Raw genomic sequence first — 27054 nt, 5'->3', positions numbered from 1 at the left:
TAAAATAAAAATTGAAGAATACAAGACATTTTTTACTAAATTCAATACATTTGTATTAAAATCAATATATATATATTTTTTAACATTTTCTCATATTTTCAAGATATTTTTTATATGCTTCCCAACGTTAAACAATACGCAGGGGGCAGGTTTTGTTAACAAGTGAATATATTAAATGAGTATTAACTTCCTCTAGTATATAAATGGTAGAAAAAATATTAAATTTATACTATTAAAGAATGTATGTTTTATAGTTAGACCAAAATACCTTTTTGACAGTTCTATATATATACACTTCCCAACAATAAACAATGTGATATTTACTAATAAATCTCATCTCACAAACAAGTACTCCAATTAATTTCAAGTTTTTCCTATTAATCTGATAAGTCCCATTGGTGGAAAGTTTCTTTTCATGTGGTCCCATTTACGTTGAATGAAATCGGAGACAGGCCTTGGGCCGAGGGTCAAATCAATACATTTCTTCCTGCATTGGACTCTGAATAGTAGCCTTATGTCACTTCTGCCAAGCTTAATACTGGATGTGCCGATGTTGAACATGTTATCCTTGTGGTTGTACGCCTTTATAATTTTCACAATTAACTCGTCACACTTTTTGAATTCGTTGTGGTATAGTTGGTTGATTCGGATTGCCTCAATCATAATCCAAAAGGGGTCCTCTTCAACTACAAAAGTGCCATGCTTTCAAGTTTGATGGCATGACTAACTTAACAAAGCTTACCATGTTCAAACAGAAGTTCAACCTCGGGGGTGCTTATCATGACGGACCGGTGGCAGGCTTTTGTAACTTGGTACTAGACAATACGATTAATGAGTTTAGTTTGTTTGAACAAGATGCAACCTTGCATTTTGTTTGCCTTTGACACCCTTGCATCCTCAAGGGATTTCTGTTCACATGAACGTGTCCACGAACTCATTTTCTTACTGGCATTTGCATTGTCATTAAAATCACAATTCAATCCAAATAACAAAAAATACATCAACGGCACACACCAGCCGACCATGTATAATTAAGTCCCACAAACATAAACATATACCCAAAAAATATGTCAACAACTCAATCCGAGTCATTTATGCAAACTAAGACAATTACATTTTTACACGACAAAATGAAAAGGGTGATCACATTATAAGCATATGCATAATCATACACCCTAACGAACCACGCGGTTAACGCATAAAAAAATATGGACACATTAAAAAAAGGCACTCGGTTATATATAATTAATGTGACACCGTGTGAACTATGTAAAGTATGTTCATTATTACAAAATAAATCCCTTATACGTCTTACACACAATCAATGGTCCTAAACTAACACCACGGGGGGCTTCCCGTAATGAGATGCAACCACTCCATGTGTTATGTATACTCCACACACCATGTTACCGTTTCAAACATTAATTTTTCCCACAGCTATGGGTTGTCCATCACACTCAAGCACTAGCACGTACAAACACGCACGTAAACATTGTCACATTGTCACATTAACTACACGCATTTAAAGTAAACATTGTAATGACCACAAATACACTTGGTAATAGTGAAAACCCATCTCGGAACAAGGTCACATTCAAGGGCCACAACACATGTATTTACTATGAATTAAACTACAACCTCTATAGTTCACACATCATCACACACATACATACTACATTATGGCAACGACAAAAATAAAATAAAATAAATTCAACAACGAATGACACGTAACAACAACAATGGAAAACAAATACGTGTTGCATGTCACACCCCAAAACCCTCTCCCACAAGACACAAATGTAACATGATAATCATAAACCATCGCCACATCATCAGTTCACAATAAAAAACACACAGAAACCCTAGGATTCAAACAAACCCAAAAACATGACTACAAATAAGAATGTGATGGCGCTTACCTCTCAGTGCCATCGATGCATGGCATGCACAGGAGATTAGAGACAGTAACACCACAACTTCGTCGTCCTTCACTTCGATTCAGATCGTTACACCGGCGCAATGTATATCTTCCCTTATCAATGTAACGCAACAAATGATTCATGAAATCTCTCAAGATTTCCCCCGAATCACATATGAAAGAAACGATCACAGGGGACAGGGAATCGCTTCATTCTAGGGATTTTCAGCAATACATGTTTTCCAGCATTCAATTTGGGAAATTTTGGGGAAATTGGTATCACGTAATGGGTTGGTACACATGGGTCAGGCCTATATATGGCACTTGTCCAATCCCAATCCAAGGAATGTAGTCAAAAAACCTTACATAAACTTCATTCAAATGTGACACTCTTGCACTCGCCTACGTGACACATAACAGACGCCAACTCACAAAAGGTTTGTAATAAACCCCTTAGTGCGCTATTCGAAAACGTGACACCCAACACACGCCCCCCCCCCCTCCCAAATTTCTCAGACAACTATTTTGCTTCACTACACTTTTACATATGGTACTTGTGTCATTTCACAACTAAAAGGACCAAATGGAAAACAAGAAAAATTTTGGGGCTCTGTGGAACATAATCCTAACATTTAGGATTTATTGGCGCATTTCCCTTAAACAAAACCTAGGAGCACTTGTTAGTATTTGCCTTAGAGGATTTTGTTAACAAATGAATGCATTAAATGAGTATTAATTTCCTCTCAGTATTATAAATGGAAGAAAAAATAATAAATGTATACTATTAAAGAATGTTTGTTTTATAGTTAGACCAAAATACCCTTTGGATATTTCTATCTTCTTCTTCTTCTTTTTTCTTGACTTTTTCATTTTCCACACATGTTACAAGTTATTTTTTTGAATAAAGCTTAAGACCCCCAGTGGGGGTGCTGGGGGTCTGTTTTCATTGGTCCAAAACTGTTTTTTTTTCTTTTTTTTTCCTTTTTCTTCTCCATTGGCAGCCCCCCACGTGGAGGTGGGGGTGGGGGTCCGAATCACGGCTCTATTTTTTTTGACATGTTATATTAGTTTTTCACAAATTAACGAAATGCAATAATAATTTTTTTTATTGACATAGACAATGTAATAGTTCCAGATAATAAGACTCTATAATTATTAGTTCATTTGGTGAAATTTATAAATTCAAAAATTAAAATTTTTGTACTCGCTTAAATTTTTTATAAATAAGATGTAAATTTGTTTGATGCAACTTCAATAATATGCATAAAAATAAAAATAAAGAGTTGAACTTATTTAGTTAAATAAATCGTGACATAATTTTTCATTGTATAACTATTCAAAAAGTCTTGTCCATATGATTTAATAAGTCATTAATTAAAAAATGTTAACAAAATTAAAATGTCACCTAAAAAGTAGATAAAAAAATGTAGAGAAATGTCAAAAGGGCATTTTAGTCAAACAATAAAAAAGACATTATTTCATAATGAATAATGTTATATGCAACAATTAGTATATCAATTAATGTACTAACAAATGATGCAGCATAATTTTAGAGGTTTTGGATATTTGTAATTTATATAATGAGTGAGGTCAACAATATGACATTATTATTGACCTCACTCATTATGTAAATTACAAATATCAAATAGCGTAATTAGTGTACTACCAACACTAGTTAGTACACTAATTGGTACATATAACATTTCCATCACTTAATATGATCCTACCTAATATTCTATCTAATTAGTGTATTGATTGATATACTAAGGCCTCGTTTGGGAACTGTCTATTTTAGCTTAAAAGTCGAAAAGTTACTAAAAAAACAAAAAATCTATAACCTATACCAAAAAGTCAAATATTCTATTTTTTCTCTACTTTTTGCACATTTTTTTGTTAAAAAAAAAATCAAAAATAATTCCAAACATACTAATTTTTTTATTTCATATTTTAGTTAAAAAATTCCTAAAATAGCATATTTCTAAATGAAGCCTAATTAGTATTTATAACATTACTCCACTGGTTTACCAAACCATATATTTATTGTCTTTATTACTTTAAAAGATAATTGGATTTATTAACCTCATTTTGAGCAAATGAAGAAATAAGGCAGGACCCATGAGAAAACCTCACCTAGGCAATTGCTGACTAGGGATGTTGGGCTGGCTTCCCACATCTGGAAGTTTGGGTGTGTGTGTGTGTTATAATTAACCTCATTTGATGCATTCAAAAAAATCCCTTTTTTATTTGTGTATTGTCATTGCTCGAGGGTGTTTTGAAAGATAAAATAAGCAGTTTTTTTTTTTTTGGGTTGCTTATTTTGTTGTTTTTTGGTTTTTTCACAAATACATTTGGAAAGTATTAAATAAATAGTTTTTTTGCTTTTTGGAAATTATTATAATATGATGTCACATCTTTTGTAAAAATTGTAAAATTCTCATATTACCATCATGTATATTTTTGAAATTATCATTTTACTCTCCACTAACATTTTTCGAATTACCATGCAAAAAGAAGTGAGAGTATTTCGGTAATTTCACTAATTGGCTTATTTCTATCTCCCTAAATACAAATATGCTCAAAAAAGTTGGTTATACAAATATGCTCAAAAAAGTTGGTTTTTTGCTTATTTAAAGCAGGAAGCTAGCTTATTTCTAAGAGCATCTTCACCCAAACCTTCAAAACTTTGTATGTTAAATTTTTTTTGAAGCTTAAGTGGCAAATTGACATATGTCAATTTGATATGGAAGCTTCATCCAATATGTCAAATCTATTATTTTATTATTTTTTAAATTTGAACTCTTTTATTTTGCATGGAAGCTTTTTTATTTCAAAAAAAAAAAAAAAAAGACATGAAGTAGGAATATGTCAAAATTGACATGAAGGGATGATGCCAAATGTCACGTCAACTTTTGACAAACGGCATGGACTTGATACTTGATGCCAAAATATGACCGTTAGAGTGTCACATTATATTTGAAGTATTGAGTGGAGGTGCTTTAACTTTCCAAAATGCTTCTTTGTAATAAAAGAGAAATTATTCAATGCTCCAAAATGCCTCTTTGTAACCAAATAAAGAGTTAGCTCACCACTTTGTTTTACAATTTTAGAAGATAAAATATTGCATGTCAACTTGTAAGTAGAAAAAGTATTGCTCGTGGAGCATTGCATAATTTCTCCAAAATAAAGAAGTGTATTGGGCAAGTAAAAAATATGGACCTTTGAGTAACTCTTGTGAACACATGAACAAAAAAGAAAATGTTATAGGTCATAAATTTTCTATCAAATAAATGATCAAATATATTATATGGATGTGGAGTCTACAAAATATAAGCCTCATATCCATGCATGCTATTTGATCATTTATTTAATAAAAAAATTAATATCCCTAATATTATCTGAACAAAAAATCAAATGAATTAAGCCAAATACACCGAACACACTTTTGATATTCTGTACACTAAGGTGCCGTTTGGTAACACTTACGTTTTCAGTTTTCTGTTTATATTTACAAAAATTTTAAAAACTCAAATAAAAACTTGTTTGGTAAAATTTTTGATTTATAAATCAGTGGTCTGAGTTTATAAATTTGGCAAAAAAATGAAAACACAAAAAATGTGTTTCCGTTTTGAGTTTTGAGTTTTTTTTTTTACCACCCAACACTAGCCACCACCCGTCACCATTTTCCACCACCGTCTTCCGCCACCACCAGCCACCACTCACCCCCCACCACCACCAGCCACCACCACTCACCACCCATCCCTCGCCACCACCACTACCACCACCACCACCACCACCACCACCCACCACCCACCTGCCATCCACCCGTCACCACCCACCACCCGCCACTACTATCCACCGCCAGCCACCACCTACCTACCACCACCATTCACCACCAGCCACCTACCACCCACCCGCCACCCATCCGCCACTATCACCCACCACCGCCACCACCGCCCACTCGCTACCACCTACCACCCGCTACCGTCACCCATCCACGCACCACTACCACCACTACCACCTGCCACCACCCGCCACCACTCGCCACCACTCGCCATCCGCCACCCACCTGCCACCACCACCCACCACCCCCCCAACACCACCCACTCGCTGCTACCCACCACCCGCCACCGTCATCCACTCACCCACTATCACCACTCACCACCCACCTGCCACCATCCACCGCCATCCGCCATCCACCTGCCACCACCACTCACCATCCGCCACCACCACTATCCACTCGCTACCACCCACCACCCGCCACCTACCTGCCACCACCACCACCACCCATTACCCGCCATCCGTCACTCACCTGCCACCACCACCCACCACCGGCTACCACCACCACCACCACCCACTCGTTACCACCTACCACCCGCCACCGTCACCTATGCACCCACCACCACCACCACCCACCCGCCACCACTAGCTACCCACCACCCACCGTTACCACTTTCCACCACCGTCTTCCGCCGCCGCTTGCCACTACTTGCCATTTCTCACTCTTTTTTATATTTTTTAATTTTTTTTAAACATTTTGTCAATTACCAAACGCATTTGTAATTTATGTTTTTCTAAAATAAACAAAAAATAAACAAAAACCAGTTTATAAAATTTTTGTAAATATAAACTAAAAACATAAACGTTACCAAACACACCCTAAGGCTTTGGAAGTGCATGGGCCGCCTTGCCTCCATCCTTGTGTGAACTATCCGTCTCCCTCCCCTCCCTATAAACAAGAGAGAGAGAGAGAGAGAGAGAGAGAGAGAGAAGTGTATGCAAAGTGATACAGAAGAAATAGGGACGGAACTAAGAGAAGACTGTGAGAGGTCATTACCCCCCTATTTTTGTTAAAAATATGATTTTTCGTGACATTTTAAAAATGTATATATCTCATTTTATATCTTGCATTCTCTGTTTATTTTACACCAAAAAAACTTTTTCATCCTATTAGAAATTGTTTCTATAGTATTTGAATTTTTTTTAACGTGTATAGATCTAATTTATATATCATATTATACATGCATATGTAATTATGTATATGGTGAAAAATTTTATTCGACTTTTGGCCCCTTCGGTAATAAAATCCTAGTTTCATCCCTGGAAGAATACATTTTCATATTAACTATTAGTAAAATTCTAATATATACGCTCTTTACCATATGTACTCTTAATTATGTTTTTTTTTTCTTTAATTATGACTAATTTTTTCTTTCATTATGATATTATTTAATTATAATTTATATTATGCTTCGTTATGATTTTTTTTTATAGTTATTATGTTATTTCCTTCTTTAGCATAATATTTTCCAAAGTACTATATGTGTGTGTGTGTGTGTGTGTAAGGTGATATTGAAGAGAAGGCATAGATGATAATGGTGATGAGAATGAGGAAAGTAGTGAGAATGTTGTTGGTGCTGTTGATGAATGTGATGATGATGGTAGTGAATGTAGCAAATTCACAAGATTACGGGGAAGCATTGACGAAGAGCCTTTTGTTCTTTGAAGGCCAGAGGTCTGGCAAGTTACCCCCTTCTCAACGTATCACTTGGCGAAAGGACTCCGCTCTTCTTGATGGCTCTGATCTTCATGTAACTCTCTCTCTCTCTCTCTCTCATGTTTGTTCGCATGTTAAAAAAATATTCACTTTGTTTTCAATTTTTATGAAAGGGTCTGGCTTTGCTCCAATCCGTCATCGGACTGAACCGTGCTGTTGGGCCCGTGGGAGACCACCACGGGTCTCGTTTTGAAAATCTGAACCGTTAAATGTGTAGAACTCGTCAAATACTATAGGCTTGTGAAAACTCACGTTAATCGGATATCGATAGTTATGTGATCAAATCAGTTTTGTATAAAAAAATGGACGGTGAATAAATTAACGGTTTATAAAAAACTGTTTTGATCACATAGCTATTGATATCCGATCAACGTGATTTTTCACAAACTTATAGTACTCGACGAGTTCTACACATTGAACGGTTCAGATTTTCAAAACAAGAACCGTGGTGGGCCCCCATGGGCCCAACAGCACGGTCCAGTCCGATGGTGGACTGGACCAAAGCCAGGTCCTTTATGAAAATACTTTTCAGAAAATTTTATTTATTTTTTATTTTTTTACTGAATTTTTTTAATATTTTAAACAATTTTTTTTTATTTTAATTTTTAAACATACCAAACATTAATACACTTAAAAAATATAATTTTCATGAAAAAAATCTTTAAAAAATTCACTAAATACTAAAAATATAAAAAAAATTACAAAAATTCAATATATTTAACGTATTTTTGTGTATTTATTAATTTTTAAAATATTTTTTTCACAAATATTTTTTTTTAGATACATTTAAGTAAGGTGCATATAAAAAAGTAAAAAAAAAATGCTTAAAATTGAAAAAATATTCATTAAAAATAAAAAAAATAAAAACACCAAAAAAAACTCAATTTTTATAAAACTGAAATCAAACACACTGATTAGTAATTGTTTTAAAGCAATGGGCTACTCTATTAGCACGTTTGTTCGGAATGATTTATAGGGCTGAGCAAGGAATCCGTGAAATCCATAATCCGATCCAGTCCAGTCCAATCCGATAGGTTTGGATTGGTTTTTTGAATCCGTGGTTCGGTTCCGGATTGAAGAATTAAAAATCCGTAGTCCACGGATTGGTTTCAGATTGAACTCCACGGTTCCGGATTGGAACTGATCCGGACCGTATGCAAATAATCTATATTTTTATTATACATCCTCCCTCATAGTATCTTCTCTTATTCTATATAAATCCTAAACTCAAACTTAAACCCGTATAATATCTTTTTTTATTACTTTTGTTCGTTAGTTTATAGTTGTAATTTATAATGGTCTAAATTTTTAAGGTGAAACCAGTTTTCTTATTGTTGTTTAAATTTTAGAACATTATGTTGCTATTATAGAAAAACATATTGCTATTGTGGAACTAATATAGCACTATGTTTATGTTTTTATGAAATTAAAGTGTTATATATATATATATATATATATATATATATTTTTGTTATTTAATTATGTGAATCCGTGGTCCTAAACCGATCCAATCCGTGTTTAAATGGATTGGTTCGGATTGGTTCCATGATTTAAATGGATTGGATTGGTTCCAATTTTTCAGGAACCGTAGATAACGGATTGGTTCTGGTTTTATCCCAATCCGGTCCAATCCGGACCATGCTCACCCCTAATGATTTAGTCCTGGGATGTGATTCTATGTTCGGCGGATGGAATAGTTTACTATTTGGTTTAGAAATTTTGCATCAAATTAATAGTCCATCTGGATTATTAGTCACAAATATGTTGGATTGTTCTCTCCCGGGAGTGTGGAACATAAAATTTGGGATATCTCACCCTATGAGATTACATTTTTGGCCAGCCGACCCCGATTGACAAACCGATTGACCGGGGACCACCGGTGAGTGCTTTTGTGTTGCTAAAACAGAGAGCTTGTGATATTAATTATACTTCGTAAAATAAAATAAAATTTAAAAATCTCAACCAAAAAGTAAAATAAATTTATATAATTTTTGTTGATGTTCTATTTATTTAATTCTTTAAAAGTTCTAGAAAAAAAATAAATAAAACATGATACATATATGATTTAATAGAATAGTCCAATCTATATATATAATTCCATGACTAAACAAACATAAAATTTAATAGAATAATCCGATCTAGAGATTTAATCTCATGACTAAACAAATATAAGATACACATCATTTCTTACCAAATAGCCTAGAGACAATATATTCTAGTACTAACAGTTCGGTGGATTACAAAACTCCTTATCCATTCCGTTCAAACAAACATACCTTTAGGTCATATTTGTTTGGACGGATTGAATAAGGAAGTATTATAATCTATGGGATTGTTAATCCTAAGATATATAGTTCCTAGACTATTTGATTGAATAAGATGTGTATCTCAAGTTTGGTTAGTCATATGATTAGATGTAAGGAAATGATTATTCCGTTGAATCTTATATTTGTTTGAGATATTCTAAAAAATGATAAATGTTCAAAAGACAATTTTTCCATTTTAAATTGTTTACTAAATAATATCAATATTAAACATGTTTTTAATATTTTAATTTTGGGGGGCTAGATTAAATAAAAATTTATTTTATTTTTTAAAAATTAAATAAATAAAATATTAATAAAAATTTAAATAATGAAATTAAATAAAACATCAATAAAAATTTATTTTAAAAAATTAAATAAATCAATAAAAATTAATAAAATTATTTTATTTTTAAACTGAGACATTTAAATTTTATTTAAATTTATTAAATATAATACATAATTAAATCAAATATTTGGAGGGCAAATATGTCATTTTACCATTTAATCTCATGGGATAGTTATCCCACCAATTCTATCTCATACCTCCCTAGGATAACAATACTCTCACATATATGGGATTGATAGTTTATCTGGACACCTAATCCAGCCTACGAATTTACAACCAAACAATGGATTCCATGATCCAATAGACATGGTGTCCAATCGCCCCTCCAATCCCTCTAAACAAACACACACTTATTGCTTTCGTGGAATGATATTATTATAATATTATTACGGAATCAAATTCTCTCAAATCATATTGTTTGGTCACAGTGGATCTCACTTTAATAATTAGGGAAAATTACATATACCTCTCTCGAGGTTTAGCAAAATTACAGATATCCGTCTGAGGTTTGAGAAAATTCAGATATCCCCCTGAAGGTTATATTTGCATAACAAATTAGTGGGCAAATTGTTATAAAAATATAAACCTCAGGGAGCAATTTGTTATGAAAATATAAACCTCAGGGGGTATCTGTAATTTAGATAAATCACGAGGGAGGTATATGTAATTTGCCCTAATAATTAAAATTATTTATTTTTTAAATCACATTGTTTATATTATTCATAAAAATCATATTAAATAATCATAATCATGTAAATTTATTGTATTTGATTATCAAAAAATAGATAGTTTAGTTTTAAAATAATATTTAAGATAAATTATTAATATATTTTAAGGTTTGTTTAAAATATAAATTGTTCTCGTAATTTTGAAAATTACATCTCACCGTTTGAAGCTTTTAATTTTATAATAAACAACTTATTTTATTAATAAATTATCAAGTCAATTAATAATTTTTAATGATATCAGAAATTTATTTTAATTAATAATTCATGTAATTTTTTTTATTATATGGGAGAACAATTAAAAGTTTTATTTTTTCAATTAATTATGTTAAATAAAAAAAATTGACAAAAAAATATTTATAATTTTTTAAATCATGTGTGACAATTCGTATGTTAAATAAATCTCAAAAATATATTTGTAATTTATCCTAATATTTATCAATTTATTTTTTTACAAATAAATATCCTAAATTAACCTGATTATTTATTGTATATATATATTTTTTGTGGGTGGGTAAAAATAAAATTTGTTAGGTTGTAGTTACATTTAAGTGAGCTAAGGAGCAAAGTATTTGTGATGATTCCCCTCAGGTGGATTTGGTGGGTGGTTACTACGACGCCGAAGACAATGTGAAGTTCCACTTTCCAATGGCATACACAACCACCATGCTAGCTTGGGGAGTTCTTGAGTTCGGCGAGTTCATGGGCTCTGACTTACAACACGCTCACGAGGCCATTAGATGGGCAACTGACTACTTCCTCAAAGCCACCAGCGTCCCCGGAGATGTGTACGCTCAGGTCGGCGATCCCTACGGCGATCACAACTGCTGGGAAAGGCCCGAAGACATGGAAACCCCTCGAACAACCTATGCCGTGACGGAGAACAAGCCCGGCTCCAAAGTTTCCACCGAGATTGCAGCTGCTCTGGCTGCCTCTTCCATGGTGTTTTATGGTTTTGATCGTCGCTACTCTAAATTGCTTCTTCGGAGGGCTTCCAGGGTAATTATCTATCCATCTATACTCTTAGCTATCTATACTGTGCGGATATATTTTCTGAGTACCAACACGTGGCCAAGGTGATGCCGACATGTCAGCCGAGGTGCCACGTGTCCTAGTTGTTATGCCAAGGTCATCTCGGATAGGCCAAGATTGCCTTCGAAGATATCAGAATCCGAGATAAGCGGATGAGGAGCAAGAGTCCTAGAATGAGAGACGACTTCAGTTTGTATTAAGATAAGACTTTTAGAGAGTTTATCCTAATCTTACTGGGAGTCTAAGATTAGTAGTAATCCTGAGTTCATAGAAGTTAGGCTTCTATTGGGACTAGGTTTATGTTGGCTATAAAATTGAGGCACCCCCATGGGTCTAAGGTATGCTTTTGATACTCAAGTTTGTGAGTTTAGCACTTGATTTATCTTTGAGAGATATACTGACTTGATCGTCGGAGTGCCCCCGGGTGGACGAACCACCGCCGGAATCTTTTCTTTCTATTGCAGGTCACCCAGGTGCCATCTATTCTGCCGGTGCTCTCTAACTGGTTACTAAGCGGGCAGTGTGATCAGAAAATCACTCACACAATTTGGCGTCGTCTGTGGGAAAGAAAGAAGAATAGATGGCCAATGAAAGAAAGAAGAATAGATGGCCAATGACGGACAGAAGAATCAGATTGGAGACAACGCTCCTGCTGGGAGTGGGAGACATATCAACCTCGACGTTGAAAGGGACGACCGCAACACAGAAACTCGTGACCGGAGTCACGGAGTGAAAAACGCCGGCCAAAAAGGTGTCGCACCAAAGACAACAGATTGAAGCGGATACTACAACGAAGATGACCTCCAGGTATGGAAGGATAGATACCTGCGGAGGAACGAAAACCCTTCCAGAAGGGATGCAAAGACAAGGGGCATGAGCGCTCCTAAGGAGATAACATTCAAGTATAGAAGAACTCATCCTAAGTGAGCAGATCCCAGATTCCAGACCCTGGATCCCAGATCCTAGAAGACATGATCTCGGCTTAGATGAGTAGGTCCGAGAAGAGAAGAGCTCAACCTGTGTGAGCAGATACAAGATTCTAGCAGACAAGATCTCGGCACTTAAGTCCGAGAAGAGAAGAGCTCAGTGAGCAAATCTCAGGTCCCAGAAGATAAAAAAAAAAACACACACACAAGGTTGGACTGCAGTTAGCCAGGTTGAAGACCTTTTATAAGGTTCGCAAAGGAATATGTGGAAGCCATGCAGGGGGCAGAGAGAAGAAGAATATGTTTAACACTTGTTGAAATTCTGTGTGAATTTACAAGTTAAGTTAAACCAAAATCATTCTTTAACACTTGTTGAAATTTGTGGACAATTTACAAGTTGAAGTTAAACCGAAATCATTGTTTAATAGTTGTTGAAATTTGTGGACAATTTACAAGTTAAGTTAAACCGAAATCATTGTTTAACACTTGTTGAAATTTGTGGACAATTTACAAGTTAAGTTAAACCGAAATCATTGTTTAAACACTTGTTGAAATTCTATGTGAATTTACAAGTTGAAGTTAAACCGATGTGATATTTAACACTTGAAATTCTGTGTGAATTTACAAGTGGAAGTTAAACCGAGATGATGTTTAACACTTGTTGAAATTCTGTGTGAATTTACACGTTGAAGTTAAACCGAGGTCATATTTAACACTTGTTGAAATTCTATGTGAATTTACAAGTTGAAGTTAAACCGATGTGATATTTAACGCTTGTTGAAATTCTGTGTGAATTTACAAGTTGAAGTTAAACCGAGATGATGTTTAACACTTGTTGAAATTCTGTGTGAATTTACAAGTTGAAGTTAAACCGATGTCATATTTAACACTTATTGAAATTCTGTGTGAATTTACAAGTTGAAGTTAAACCGAGATGATGTTTAACACTTGTTGAAATTCTGTGTGAATTTACAAGTTGAAGTTAAATCGAGATGATGTTTAACACTTGTTGAAATTCTGTGTGGATTTACAAGTTGAAGTTAAACCGAGGTCATATTTAACACTTGTTGAAATTCTGTGTAAATTTACAAGTTGAAGTTAAACCAATGTGATATTTAACACTTGTTGAAATTCTGTATGAATTTACAAGTTGAAGTTAAACCGAGATGATGTTTAACACTTGTTAAAATTTTGTGTGAATTTATAAGTTGAAGTTAAACCGAGGTCATATTTAACACTTGTTGAAATTCTGTGTGAATTTACAAGATTGAAGTTAAACCGAGGTCGTATCGGAAGAAGATTGGTTTAAACACTTGTTGAAATTTTATGTGAATTTACAAGTTATAGTTAAACCGAGGTCGTATCGAAAGGAAGATGGTTAAACACTTGTTGAAAATTTTGAGAAAAATTTACAAGCTGAAGTTAAGCCGAGGTTATGATAAAGGATGATGGTTAAAAAACTTGTTAAAATTTTTAAGAAAAATTTACAAGTTAAAGTCAAGCTCAAGCAATATCTGCGTACTTGCCGAGACTGCCAGGTTGTCAAAACTTGAAATATAGAAAACTGAAGTCTTGACAGAAGACATTGAGAAAGTGACAAGTCCTAAGCAACACTTGTAAAAATATTTGTTACAATATTTTGAAGTGTTAGGACAAGGCCGAGATGAGCAAGATTAGAAGTTGTGACAGAGGTATTTTCCCCGAAGAGATTGCACAGTCAAGGTGTACTTTGAAGACATGCAAATTATTTTAAGTGTAGAATCATACAAGAGCAGAAAAAAGAAGACATTAATTCAAAGAAGAAATTAGAGAAATGCATTTAAAGAAGAAAGAAGGCACTTCGGTTGGAATATTGAAAAATAAATTATTCAGACTACAAAAATGGCACGTCGGTCGGATTAAAAAGCATACAAAGAAGGACAAAGTACAAGGTACAAGGTACAAGGAGTAAAAGAAGGAAACAAAACTACTCGGCATCAATGGCAGGATATAGAAGACAGTTGGGAAGACTTCTCAGCAGCCTTCTCGGCCTCGAGCTCAGCATCGATCTCCCAAAGAGTTTGATCAAAGCTCTTTTCGGCGATTGGCACCTCAGAGTTTGAAGGCAAGGATTGAAAGCAAGAATCTGGAAAAAGACACAGAAAACAGAAACAAGAATGTAATTCGTAATCAAGAATGGTGATGAAGCTATTAGGAAATCAAGACAAAAAGATTACACTGGTGTGTCAAGCCAAGAACAGTGGCAGAAATCAACAGATGTGTGAACAGTGTGTATTCAAGAAGATGATTTGAAAACAACGGGTAAAACAACAATGGTGATTAACAATGAAGCAGAGCTTCTTGGAAAGCAACAAGAAATAAAACCAAGAGGAACAATGGCTTACCAGAAAGAGGGAAGCTGGAATGAGAATTGCCGAAATCTGACGACGGATGCGAAAATGACAAAATGACGTAAGCTTCACTGGAGGAGAGGAACGAAAACAGTTGCAGAGCTTGAAAGATTGGAACAATGACGAATTTAAGCAAAAGAGCTAGAAAGAGAAAAAGCCAGAGGATTGAATGAAAAAAGAGAAAAATCAGAGTCAAGAAGACGACAAAGTTCAAGAATAAAGACAAGTGCACATGCACTAAGTAAGAATGTGAAGAACAAGAAAGTAATGACCCAGACACGATGCTAGCAACAGAAAGCGGATATGGCAAGAACAGTGCTAGGCGTTCAAACAATTCAAAACTTGAAAACAGACTAAAATAGAAGACAACAGAGGGCAAGTAAATGGATTCAGAAGAGTTATGAAAGATTGAGCTTAATAAAAGAGTTTATGAACCTACCAGGAGAAATGAACGCCGATATGAAGATCGCTGGAGTCAAATAGATGACTGGAAGTCGGAAACCCACTGAAGAATGTGAGTGGAACAGTTGCTAAGCTCTTGGAGTTTACGAATTAATGGAACAAGAACCTCGGGTAGGAGGTGTGATCTCGAGCAGCTTGGAAAGCATGAAGCTTGATACTTGACAGAAGTGGACAGTAAAGTCCAGGGAACTTTGAGGTCGGCGAGTTTGATCTCGAACAGAGGGGCACAGATGAACGAACAGTGTAGGTTCCATCATCTCAGAATGCTGAGGTAATAGAACCTAGGGGGTAGTTGTGGGGATATATTTTCTGAGTACCAACACGTGGCCAAGGTGACGCCGATGTGTCAGCCGAGGTGCCACGTGTCCTGGTTGTTATGCCAAGGTCATCTCGGATAGGCCGAGGTTGCCTCCGAAGATATCGGAATCCGAGATAAGCGGATGAGGAGCAAGAGTCCTAGAATGATAGAAGACTTCAGTTTGTATTAAGATAAGACTCTTAGAGAGTTTATCCTAATTTTACTTGGAGTCCAAGATTAGAAGTAATCCTGAGTCCATAGAAGTTAGGCTTCTATTGGGACTAGGTTTATGTTGGCTATAAAAGAGAGGCACCCCCATGGGTCTAAGGTATGCTTTTGATACTCAAGCTTGTGAGTTTAGCACTTGATTTATCTTTGAGAGATATACTGACTTGATCGTCGGAGTGCCTCCGGATGGATGAACCACCGCCAGAATCTTCTCTTTCTGTTGCAGGTCAGCCAGGTGCCATCTATTCTGCCGGTGCTCTCCAACTAGTTACTAAGTGGACAGTGTGGTCAGAAAATCACTCACACATATACTATTATTATATATGTAAACACTGAATCTTGGTGTTTAAATCTCAAAATCTTCTTCTCATATCACATGGCAGATTTTTATAACGCAAGCAAGGTTTTGGTTTGAAACCAAACATTGAATTTCATTAAGAACATATTTATCATTTAAACAACTTACATATTATAATATTAATTTATTTTTTATTTATTGTTATTTTTACTTATCTAAATTACATGCGCATTAAATGTGTCACCCGCTAGTGTTTAATTATGAATAGTAGTAAATAAATGGGTTCGGCTTCTCTTTAGTTGAGGAGAAGATTTAAATTGTTCAATTTAGCTTAAAAGTTCTCTGACAATTGGGCCTTTTGATAATATAAATCCTTTATTTTATAAATAAAAAAAATTATGTAAATTATTTATGAAATAATCAAATCAGTACAATAATTATAGCAAATATTATCATATTTGTTTTTTTTTTAAAGACAAAATGGTGAAATAATGTCAACATACATATTGAATCAATTTGAATTAATGAAATTTAAAAAAAAAAAATCAAATGATCGATTTGAGTTTGATGATGGGTCTGCCCATTAGCAGCTCAAGCATTTTAGAGATCTCAGACGAATGATTGTTTTGAAAATTGATTATTTTAGTTGATTTTTTAATTTTTTTTTTTATAAAAAAATATATTAAAAAAATAAAAAGAAGAATTAATTTTTTTTAAAATGACTTTTTAATTATTTTAAATTATTACCAAAATAGCCCTAAGTATGAAAATGAGACCAACATCTTCTAACTAAGGGGTTGGTTAGGATGTCCTAAATAAGTATGTTTTTTGATTTTTTAGACTAAAAAATTGAGAAAAAAATATAATTGTTTAGGTTAATTTTTTGACTTTTTATGAAAAAATATGTATTAAAAAATTGTATAAATTAGTGTATAGGGAAAAATTAGGATTGAGAGTCATGCAACCGTACTTTTTGACTTTTGATAAATAGTGACAACTTTTTAATTTTTTAAATAAATTTTTGATTTTTTAACTTTTTAGCTTCATGCTAAACTTGGCATAAGTTTTTCAACAATGCTACACACCCCACTGGGGGTCGACCCCCAGTGACGTAGCGCAGCGCCATTCGTCAGTTTTCTTTTTCTTTTTTTCTATTGCTTTCCTGCCAATCTCCCACAACCACGTTGGCTAGGGGTCGTTGGGGGTCGCCCATTACTGGGGTCGCCAGCATTTTCCTAAGTTTTTAAATAGGTTTTAGACTTTCCACCATAAGAATTTTTAATTTTTTTTTAATAAATTCAGAGTCTATATGGTCTAATCGTTGAACCACCTATAGGTCTGCCAAAGCCAAATTGGACGGGATTCCTCACTCCTAATCGAAGAGAAGCTGGACAATGTGTATAATTTGATAATACTATTCAGTGTGTTTTGTTTGAATTTTTTAAATTAAATTTTTTAAAAATTGAGTTATTTAATTTTTGTATTTTTTGTTTTTGGTGAATATTTTTAAAATTTTAAATATTTTTTTTTATTTTTTTAGATACACTTTACTTAGATGTATCTAAAAAATAAAAAATTTGTGAAAAAATATTTTTAAAAATTAATAAATACATAAAAATATAAAAAAAAATGTACTGAATTCTCATATTTTTTTTGTAATTTTGGTATTTAGTGAATTTTTAAAAGATTTTTTTCAATTTTTTTTTACTTTTTAGGTATATATATGTTAGGTATGTCTAAAAATTAAAAACAATTGCTCAAAATATTAAAAAAATTCAGCAAAAACAAAAAAATACAGAAAATATGAAAGTAGAATTTTTTGAAAAATATTTTTAAAAAATGATAACCAAACCTGCTGATTAACTTTGTATGGAGAATAAGTTTTTTTATTTGCAGATAAGTTTCGAGGATCTTACAATGACGGCCTTGGGCCAGCAGTGTGCCCATTTTATTGTAGTGGCAATGGTTATCAGGTAAGCATTAGCAAAAATCCTACAAAGGTTCAAAAAATGCATGGATACAAGTAGTAAGAAATTGGGTAAATTACATCACAAGTCTCTATTTTGACTATTGTGTCATTTTGATTTACATAATCTCAACAAACTAGATTTTAATCTTGAATTTTTTTATTTTGTCTCTATTTAGTCCAATTGACTACAGCCATTAACATTTTTTTTTAATGAAAATGCACACATGAATAGTACGCCTTTTGTTTTTAAAGATAAAATTATAAATTTACTTAATCAAAAAATAAGTCAACTTTAACCATCTCAGTGTCTATTTTTCGCAAAAAACCCTAACTGACGTTATGAATTATACTAAATTGACACAAAATTGAAAAGTAAGGGCAAATGTAGGGATTATTGGTGTAATTTATCCCATGAAATTTGCATATGATTGAAAAAAAAAATTAGAAAATTAGAAAAGTTTGCATTTATGAATTGACTTATTACTAAAAGAAGTAGAATGTGCAACACAGGATGAATTGATATGGGCAGCAGCATGGTTACACAAAGCCACTAAAGCAGCTTACTATTGGAATTATGTTACTCGGAACGTATTGCTGAATTTGGGTGGGATGCTAAGCACGCTGGAATCAATATACTTCTTTCTAAGGTAATTATGTCAATGCACTCATTTTATGTATGCAAAATTAAGAGTTTTTGATTAATCTGATTTACTTTCTTATTTGTTTGTGTTTACAGTTTGTGTTACATTCCAGTCTATTTTGTCCAAACGCAGACAAGTTTGCAGTGTATTGCCTGAATCACCAACCAAAAGCGTAACATATTCTCCAGGTACGTATGTTTGCTATATTATTAAGTAGATTAATTTTTTAGAATTAGTTCTGCAAAATTTAATGAATGGCCCAAAGGGTTACATCCATATATATAAAAAGAGCAATCTTGATTCTACTCAAAAACAATCTTTAAAGGCCAAGTATGTATCCAATGCCACTCTATGAGAATGTATATGGATGGATAAATTTTTTTTCAAACACGAACAAATTTTGTTAAATCTTGTTTATTTATTATTTATGTTTTTCTGTTGGATTATGTAACTGATTATTGTGTTTGTAATAGAGTTGTATAGCCATTAACACAACACGGACTTCAGGGCACCAACCTTTTTTCTTTTTTTTTTAATCAACCTTTAAGGCACCAACTTAACGCACAATTGACTTTCAATGATCAAAATAAATATAAATAAAAAATTATACTAATGAATCAATGAAATTAGTAGTTATAAGATAGTCCTGGCAAAGCTACGAACTCCTAGACTTCATTAAAAAAATCTCACTAAGTTTCCATACAATTTTTAGTATTTAGAAAAAGAAGGTAGCATTTTAACCCACAAAATTCATATAATCTTTATGATGACCTTTTCAAAATTTTGTTAGTTTTACCTATGTTGCTCACATTTTTAAAAAATCCCATTAGCCCTATATAATAATTTTGAGTATTCATACAAGAAATTACCATTTTAACCTCAAATTCTATATAATTTTTTGTCATGGTAAAAGATAAGATCAGTTTCATTCATTTTCTTCTATGTATTCATGTTACAATGATGCTATGCAAGAACTAACATAAAATGATTACCAAAGTTAATATATTTATTGATGCAAGTGGATTATATATTGGGGAACAACCCATCAAGTATGTCGTACATGGTGGGATATGGCAACAAGTTCCCTAGGTATATCCATCACAGGGGATCCTCATTACCTTCCATTGATAAACATCCAGAGCACATCAACTGTGATGATGGAAGATGATAATACAACGTATTCCAAATAGAACGGATCGGACTGATCCATGCTTCCTGAACTGGCGCCTGAGGTACCAAGCCCACAGAGAGACCTGCACAAGAGTTCAACGGGGAACGAGGAGTCCCCCAGCGAACCCTCCGACGAGCAAGTTAGAAAGAGAGATGGAATGTAGAGATAGATTAGAGATAGAAAGCTTAACCTTCTTCTTGTCTTCGACGTCTGCTTATATCCTCTGGTAATCATTTCGTTGTCGCTTCCGACTTATTGCCATGGCCGAAAGTCTATGCTCTACCTTGCCTTATTTATGGTGAGGCCGTTCTATCTCGACGGAGAGGGCTTATCGCAATAAATGTTGTAAGGGCCTTCATTAATGGCTGATGTGCAATGCAATAACTTTGCAGGATCTTTGTCTGCTTACGTGGCTTGTCCTTCTCTTGCCACGTGTTTAGGTGTTATTGGTTCTTAATGCCATGTTGAGCTCTAGCAACGTTGGGCCTTAATATTTGAGTTATGTATTGGGCTTTAAACGGTGGGCTATATCCTCTATGGGCTTACCCGTGTCAGTAGTCCCCCATTCCTAAGTGCAGCTTTAGTCCAACGAAGGGAATAATGAAGAAAACGATGGTTGTGAGTGACTGTCGAGGCGAAGGCCGACAGAGAGATGCGGCCGAATGCGAAGGGTGACCACGAAGGGCGACCGGGTGGAGGGGCCGATCGTGAGGAAGGCCGAGCATGAAGGGTGACCAAGTGGAGGGATCGACTGTGAAGAGGGCCGACCGCGAAGGGCGACCGGGTGGAGGGGCCGACCGCGAGGAAGGCCGAGCATGAAGGGTGACCGAGTGGAGGGATCGACCGTGAGGAGGGCCGACCGTGAAGGGTGACCGAGTGGTGGGACCGACCATGAGGGGGGCCGACCACGAAGGGTGACCGTGTGGTGGAACTGACCATGAGAAGGGCCGACCGCGAAGGGTGATCAAGTGGTGGGGCCGACCACGAGGGGAAGTGGTTGTGCGCGGGGCTCGAGGGGTGGCGGGGCACGTGGTAAGGTAAAGTGGAATAGACAGGGAAGGGGAAAGGGGCAGTGGATCGTGGTCATACACGTGGCGGAATCCCGTGATGGGGAAGGTTAGGCGTTGAGCAAGAAATGAAGCGATAGGTCAATATAGGGTGTTGAAAAGACAGTTTTGACAGATATTTGAAAATTCTCAAGCTGGTGAAATTTAATTGTGACCCTTGGAATATAGGCAAGCCTTGGGCTTTTGGTATTATTCGCTTTACCTACCTTCTGTAAGAAAATCAAAGCGTTCCAGAAGTAAACTCTTTCGTTTCCAGTGATACACCCCTGCAACATTTTGTGGACTACCTTGTCCCAGCATCTAAAGCTATACGCAGGCATACCAGAGAGATGGCTCGAGAGGAAGCGCCCAATGTGAGACTAGATGCCTTGGGGAATGACGACGCAGTGGACCTGGCGGAGCAATACAGGACAGAAAGGCGAGTGGGGGGTGAAGGGGTACCGGCAGGACGACCCCGCTCATCCACGCTAATGGCGGCTGCGAAGCCAATCAGTCAGGTTGAGCCATATCACTGGCACATGAAGGCTGACAAGTTGACCTTTACTGTGGAGGAGTTGGAGGTTATGCGCGAGAAATATCAGATTCCCGCAGAAATAGAGCTAAAACTGTCGACATCAAATGAGAGGGCATCCGATGCCCGACCGGGGGAATTTGTCCTATATGAGGAGGTGTTAAAGGGGGGTTTAAGGTTGCCACTCCTCCCGGATAGTAGTGGACGTGTTGGATCGACTGGAGGTGGCTCCGGGCCAACTGATGCCCAATGCGTGGAAGATCTTACTGGCCTGTGCAAGCGCGTGCCCGTAGGCGAACGAAGGGGTTGAAATGACGGTGGACGAGTTTTTTGCATGCTACAAGGCTTCGGGCCAGCAAGAGACTTGGGTCACTTTACAAGCGGCGGCAGGGAAGGGTCTGGTGGCGGGGTTGCCGTCGTCAATTAAGGGGTAGAGGCCACGGTGGTTCTATGTGTCCGCCAACGGGGGAGTAGGAGTACGCACCGTGTGGAGAGTGCCAACCAAATCGGTGAAGCCAAGGTTGGGGGCAGCGGCAGAGGAGAGGGTGAAGAAGGTGAAGGCATGAAGGGAGAAGGAGGGCGCCAAGTGGGACGACTTCGTTCAACCCTTAGCCTTGTTTTCCGCAAGGCTGGGCCCTCAGCCAACCGATGGGGATTTTACGCCGGTAGAATTGGAGGCGAGGAGGAGGGCGCAGGAGGCGGAGGATAGGGCGAGTTTTTCCAAGGCTAATAAATACAGAGAGTCACAGGTGGACCGTCCGCCGAAGCCGACTGTGAGGGAAAGGATCTGACCGCGCTCCAAATCGCTGTGGGGGAATGACTTGGGTGATTTTGAGCCACGACTGCCCCCAGTTGATCCATTGAAGGAAAAGGCCAACAAGGAGGTGGAGGCTGTGGTGAAGAAAAAGAAAAGGGTTAGGGAGAGGGAGGAGGGGCTAGCCTTGAAGAAGGTGAAGGAGGTAGTGGCGGAGAAGACCGCCGAAGTGGGATTAGAGGCAACGGCGAAGGGGATGGAGAGTGGGGTGACTGGCCTTGAAAATCCAGTGAAAGGTGGGGCCACCGGCGCTGAGGAGGGGGTAGAGCAACAGCCCACAGGGGGGTCTTGCGCCGCAAGGAGAATGAAGGAGGGCCAAGTTGAAGACTGCCATCTACCACGCTCTAGTAGTGTCTGGGCGACTGGAGGGAGAAGGAGGCCCAGCTAGGACTGCTGCCGATCGGCTTTTGGGCGTGGTGGAAGACGCGGCAGTGCGCGCGATGGAGAGTTTTACAGAGGCTGAATTGCTAAGGGGGCTCTGCTCGGCCCAGATGGAGCCAACAACCTTAGCAAGTGCCTTGCTGAAGAAACCAGCGTACACAAAAGGTGAAGTTGAGCCATTGAAGGCCAAGCTGGGGGAGGTGAAGGCCCAACTTGAAAGTTTAAGGAAGGAGACTGCAGGGTGGCGGAAGACCGCGCGAAGTGCGTGTTTTAGGGGGCTGGAAGAGGCCCAGAAGGCCAAGAAGATAGAGGTGTTGGCAGTGGTGCAGGGCAATGTTACCGACCGTGCCCATGCTGAGCTACTCGCGGCCAAGTTGGAGCTGGAGACGGAACGTCGTAAGGTGGTGTCGCTCGAGTTCCAGCTGGTTGGCGAGCAAAAGAAACTGGAAGAGGCGCAGAAGGCTTGCATCGTCGCCAACGAACGGTGGGATAAGGCCATGACTTGCAACAAGGATCTGCGGGCCCAGTCGATCAAAGAAAAAGAGGAAACAGACTTAAAGATCGCTGGGTTGGAAAAGGAGGCGGCAGACAAGCGTGCTAAGTCAGCGGCGGAGAGGGCGGGGCTAGAGAGGGCCTTGGAGGAAAAAAGGACGAAACTAGCATCTGAAAGGGCGGCGTACCCCGACCTGTGCGTTACAGTAGTAGAGCAGTTCAAGGGGTCCACCGACTTTCAGATGGCTATTGATGCCGCGATCGCCAACAGCTTGGCGAGAGAGAGAGAAAAGGGGGCTGGCCCGTCTGGAGCAACTGCTGGAAGCATGAGCGAAGAGGAAGTGATCCAGAGCTTCCAGCGGTCAGACTTCTACAAACATGAGATGGTCGAGTTCTGGGAAAGTAGAAAGAAGATGTTTAAACGCAAAGCAGAAGAGCTGTTCCCAAACTTGGACTTTAACAGTGTTAAAATAGATGAAGACGATGTGGCCCAGACCCCCTTAGACGAAGGTATTGACGAAGAAGACCTTGCTTCGAGCGAGGAGGAATGATGAATGTAAAATTTTTGCCCTTTGTTTGTAGATAAAATTTTTTGTTGTTGCTTTGTTTGTTTGTTTTTCCGTTGGGTGTGTAACTTCTGTAATGAACTGATGTGCAAGTTTGTGAATAAATGAAATTATGAGTTGTGTGTTTTTTTTTTTAATTTTTTTTATACTATTGTCTTTTTTTTGTGGATCTGCAAAGGATGAGAATGGTTACTCATGTAAGGCTTGTGTAAAAATCACAGTGAAAATGGAGAAGTAGGGAGCCAATCTATCTTGTGAGGAAATTATGTTGCAAAGAATGTTAACAATAAAAATGTTGAAATGTAAAGGTCTTAAAATTGAGAGTTTTGAAGTGTTAAGTCATATGGTCAGAGTGTTGAGAAAATGTGAGAGCGAAAAGGTCTCAAAATGTGACAGTCTTGAAATGCTAAATGGTTGGAAAATGAAAGTTAAAAAATATAAAGAACATTAAGAGGCGTGGAAGTTGGACCTGGAATTTGACTGGCAACTATGCTACAAACATGAAGTTGTAATGATGCTTGAGCCATGACCTTACTGCCCTCCTTCTAGCGCCTACTGACACGGGTAAGCCCATAGAGGATATAGCCCACTGTTTAAGGCCCAATACATAACTTAAATATTAAGGCCCAACATTACTGGAGCTCAACATGGTATTAAGAACCAATAACACCTAAACACGTGGCAAGAGAAGGACAAGCCACGTAAGCAGACAAAGATCCTGCAAAGTTATTGCACTACACATCAGCCATTAATGAAGGCCCTTACAGCATTTATTGCGATAAGCCCTCCCCGTCGAGACAGAACGGCCTCACCATGAACAAGGCAAGCTAGAGCATAGACTTTCGGCCATGGCGATAGGTCAGAAGCGATAACGAAATGATTACCAGAGGATATAAGCAGACGTCAAAGACAAGAAGAAGGTTAAGCTTTCTATCACTAATCTATCTCTACATTCCATCACTCTTTCTAACTTGCTCGTCGGAGGGTTCGCTGGGGGACTCCCTGTTCCCCGTTGAACTCTTGTGCAGGTCTCTCCGTGGGCTTGGTACCTCAGGCTCCAGTTCGGGAAGCGTGGATCAGTCCGACCCGTTCTATTTGGAATACGTTGTATTATCAGAAGGTCATATTTTGCAAGCAACCAACCTAATCCCAACTTGCTAATAGGTGCTATTGTTAGAGGCCCTAATATCAATGATTCATATAACGATTCTCGAGCTGATCCTGCTCACTCTGAGCCGACCACGTATATAAATGCACCAGTTGTTGGTATTTTAGCATATTTTAAATCAGTTATGGGGAGAGTGGAAATTGGTTAGCAGATTGTGTTTGTCACAACTGGATCTATCAATGTAATCTTGAATATCATTAGGTTGATTTTTAACAGAGTTTATCTATATCAATAATACCACAAAGCAAGGAAAGTTATTTTAAAGAATATATGCTATTTTTACGGACCACATTTATTCTGGATATGACTAATTTATACATTGAAAATTATTGTATATTGGGGTATCACACAGCACTATTGTATGGTACCTTTCACCAATCACAAATGCAATCCTGGCCAGCTAAGTTGCTGTTATTACCTCCCAAATCCCTAGCAAAATTGCAGTAGACTTACTATTAGTCAATCACAACAGAGAAATGTATCACATGACTTTCCAAAAATAAAAATTATAGGTAGATAGCATTTTATAATGAATATAAAAAAATAAATTGATAGACCTGCTCAAAAAGAGGTGTACCCTATTTTACAATGTCTGAATGAGGTATATTAAAGTTTTATCTAAATGATTTATTTCATTAATCAACTCTACGAGCTGAGATCTTAATCTACAATAACGCAACAATAAGTTATTAGTATGAAATACTATCATAATATTAATATAATGCTACAAGATCAGAGAAGCAACATAAGTGATGTGTACCATAACATCATTACCTATTTCTTCAACCAAAATAAATAAATAAAAACCCAAAAAATATTAGAAAAATCATGACTTCATTAATTTTTCTATATTCCAAGAAATATAATTTCAGTGTAATGGTATTCTGAAAAATTTATGGGAGATGTTACAATGTCCACTTGCACATTATTGGAAAATTTACCCAAAAGGCAACCCAAGAGGTGGGTGAATTGGGTTTCTAAATAAATTAAAAAATTTAAAATTTAGCACAAAAAATAAATAAATAGAGATACGAAACAATAAAGATGAGAATAATAAATTAAGATTTAATCCGAATGAGAAATAAAAAATATGAAGCAATATAAATGAGACTAATAAAATAAATTAAGCGAAGGGAAGAGATAGCAAACACATATTTTATAGTGGTTTAATAAAATAAATTAAGCGAAGGGAAGAGATAGCAAACACATATTTTATAGTGGTTTGGCTCAAACCAAGCCTATATTCGCTCCTCGAGATCTTCCTTGAGATTTCTTCACTATTCGTTAAATAGTATTTGCACTCCTAGCTTCACAGGTGTTAGTGAACCTTAACAATCGATCAACCCCGATCACTCCAACCAACTAGTTTTGAATTCGGTGTTAGTCACACTTACCGCAAGGAATTTTATCAAAAAATCACTCACAAAAATATTATTGTTTTTACAAGAATATAAGAATAAGGATATCAAACCTTTTTACAATAAACACTCGATTCCTCAATAAACTTTCTCTCAAAAAGAATCATAACTCAACAAAAACACACCACACAATATTTTGAGAACTCGTAAATATCACAAATTTTTTCTCCACTTCAATTGCTTTTTTTCTTCTCTCCACAGTGCTGTTTTTATAGTAAAATAAGATATGACCGGTGGGTAATTTCATGCTTGCTCCTTTATTTTTCTTCTTTTTCCTTTGTTTTCAAACGGCTGGCTCCGCTATGACAAGCAAGAAATCTGCACAATTCAATAATTAGAGCAAAGGAAAAAATAATAACAAAATAGAAAGGAT

General features: G+C 36.5%; 1 pseudogene; it reads left to right on the top strand.

Moving 5' to 3' along the window:
- Nucleotides 1–7296: 7296 nt before the first annotated feature.
- Nucleotides 7297–19310, top strand: LOC114266861 (endoglucanase 4-like; annotated as a pseudogene).
- Nucleotides 19311–27054: the final 7744 nt, after the last annotated feature.

The sequence above is a fragment of the Camellia sinensis genome, chromosome 8 (assembly GCF_055761805.1).
Source record: "Camellia sinensis isolate YWXY chromosome 8, ASM5576180v1, whole genome shotgun sequence".
Taxonomy (NCBI): domain Eukaryota; kingdom Viridiplantae; phylum Streptophyta; class Magnoliopsida; order Ericales; family Theaceae; genus Camellia; species Camellia sinensis.
This window is presented reverse-complemented; position numbering and strand designations above follow the sequence as displayed.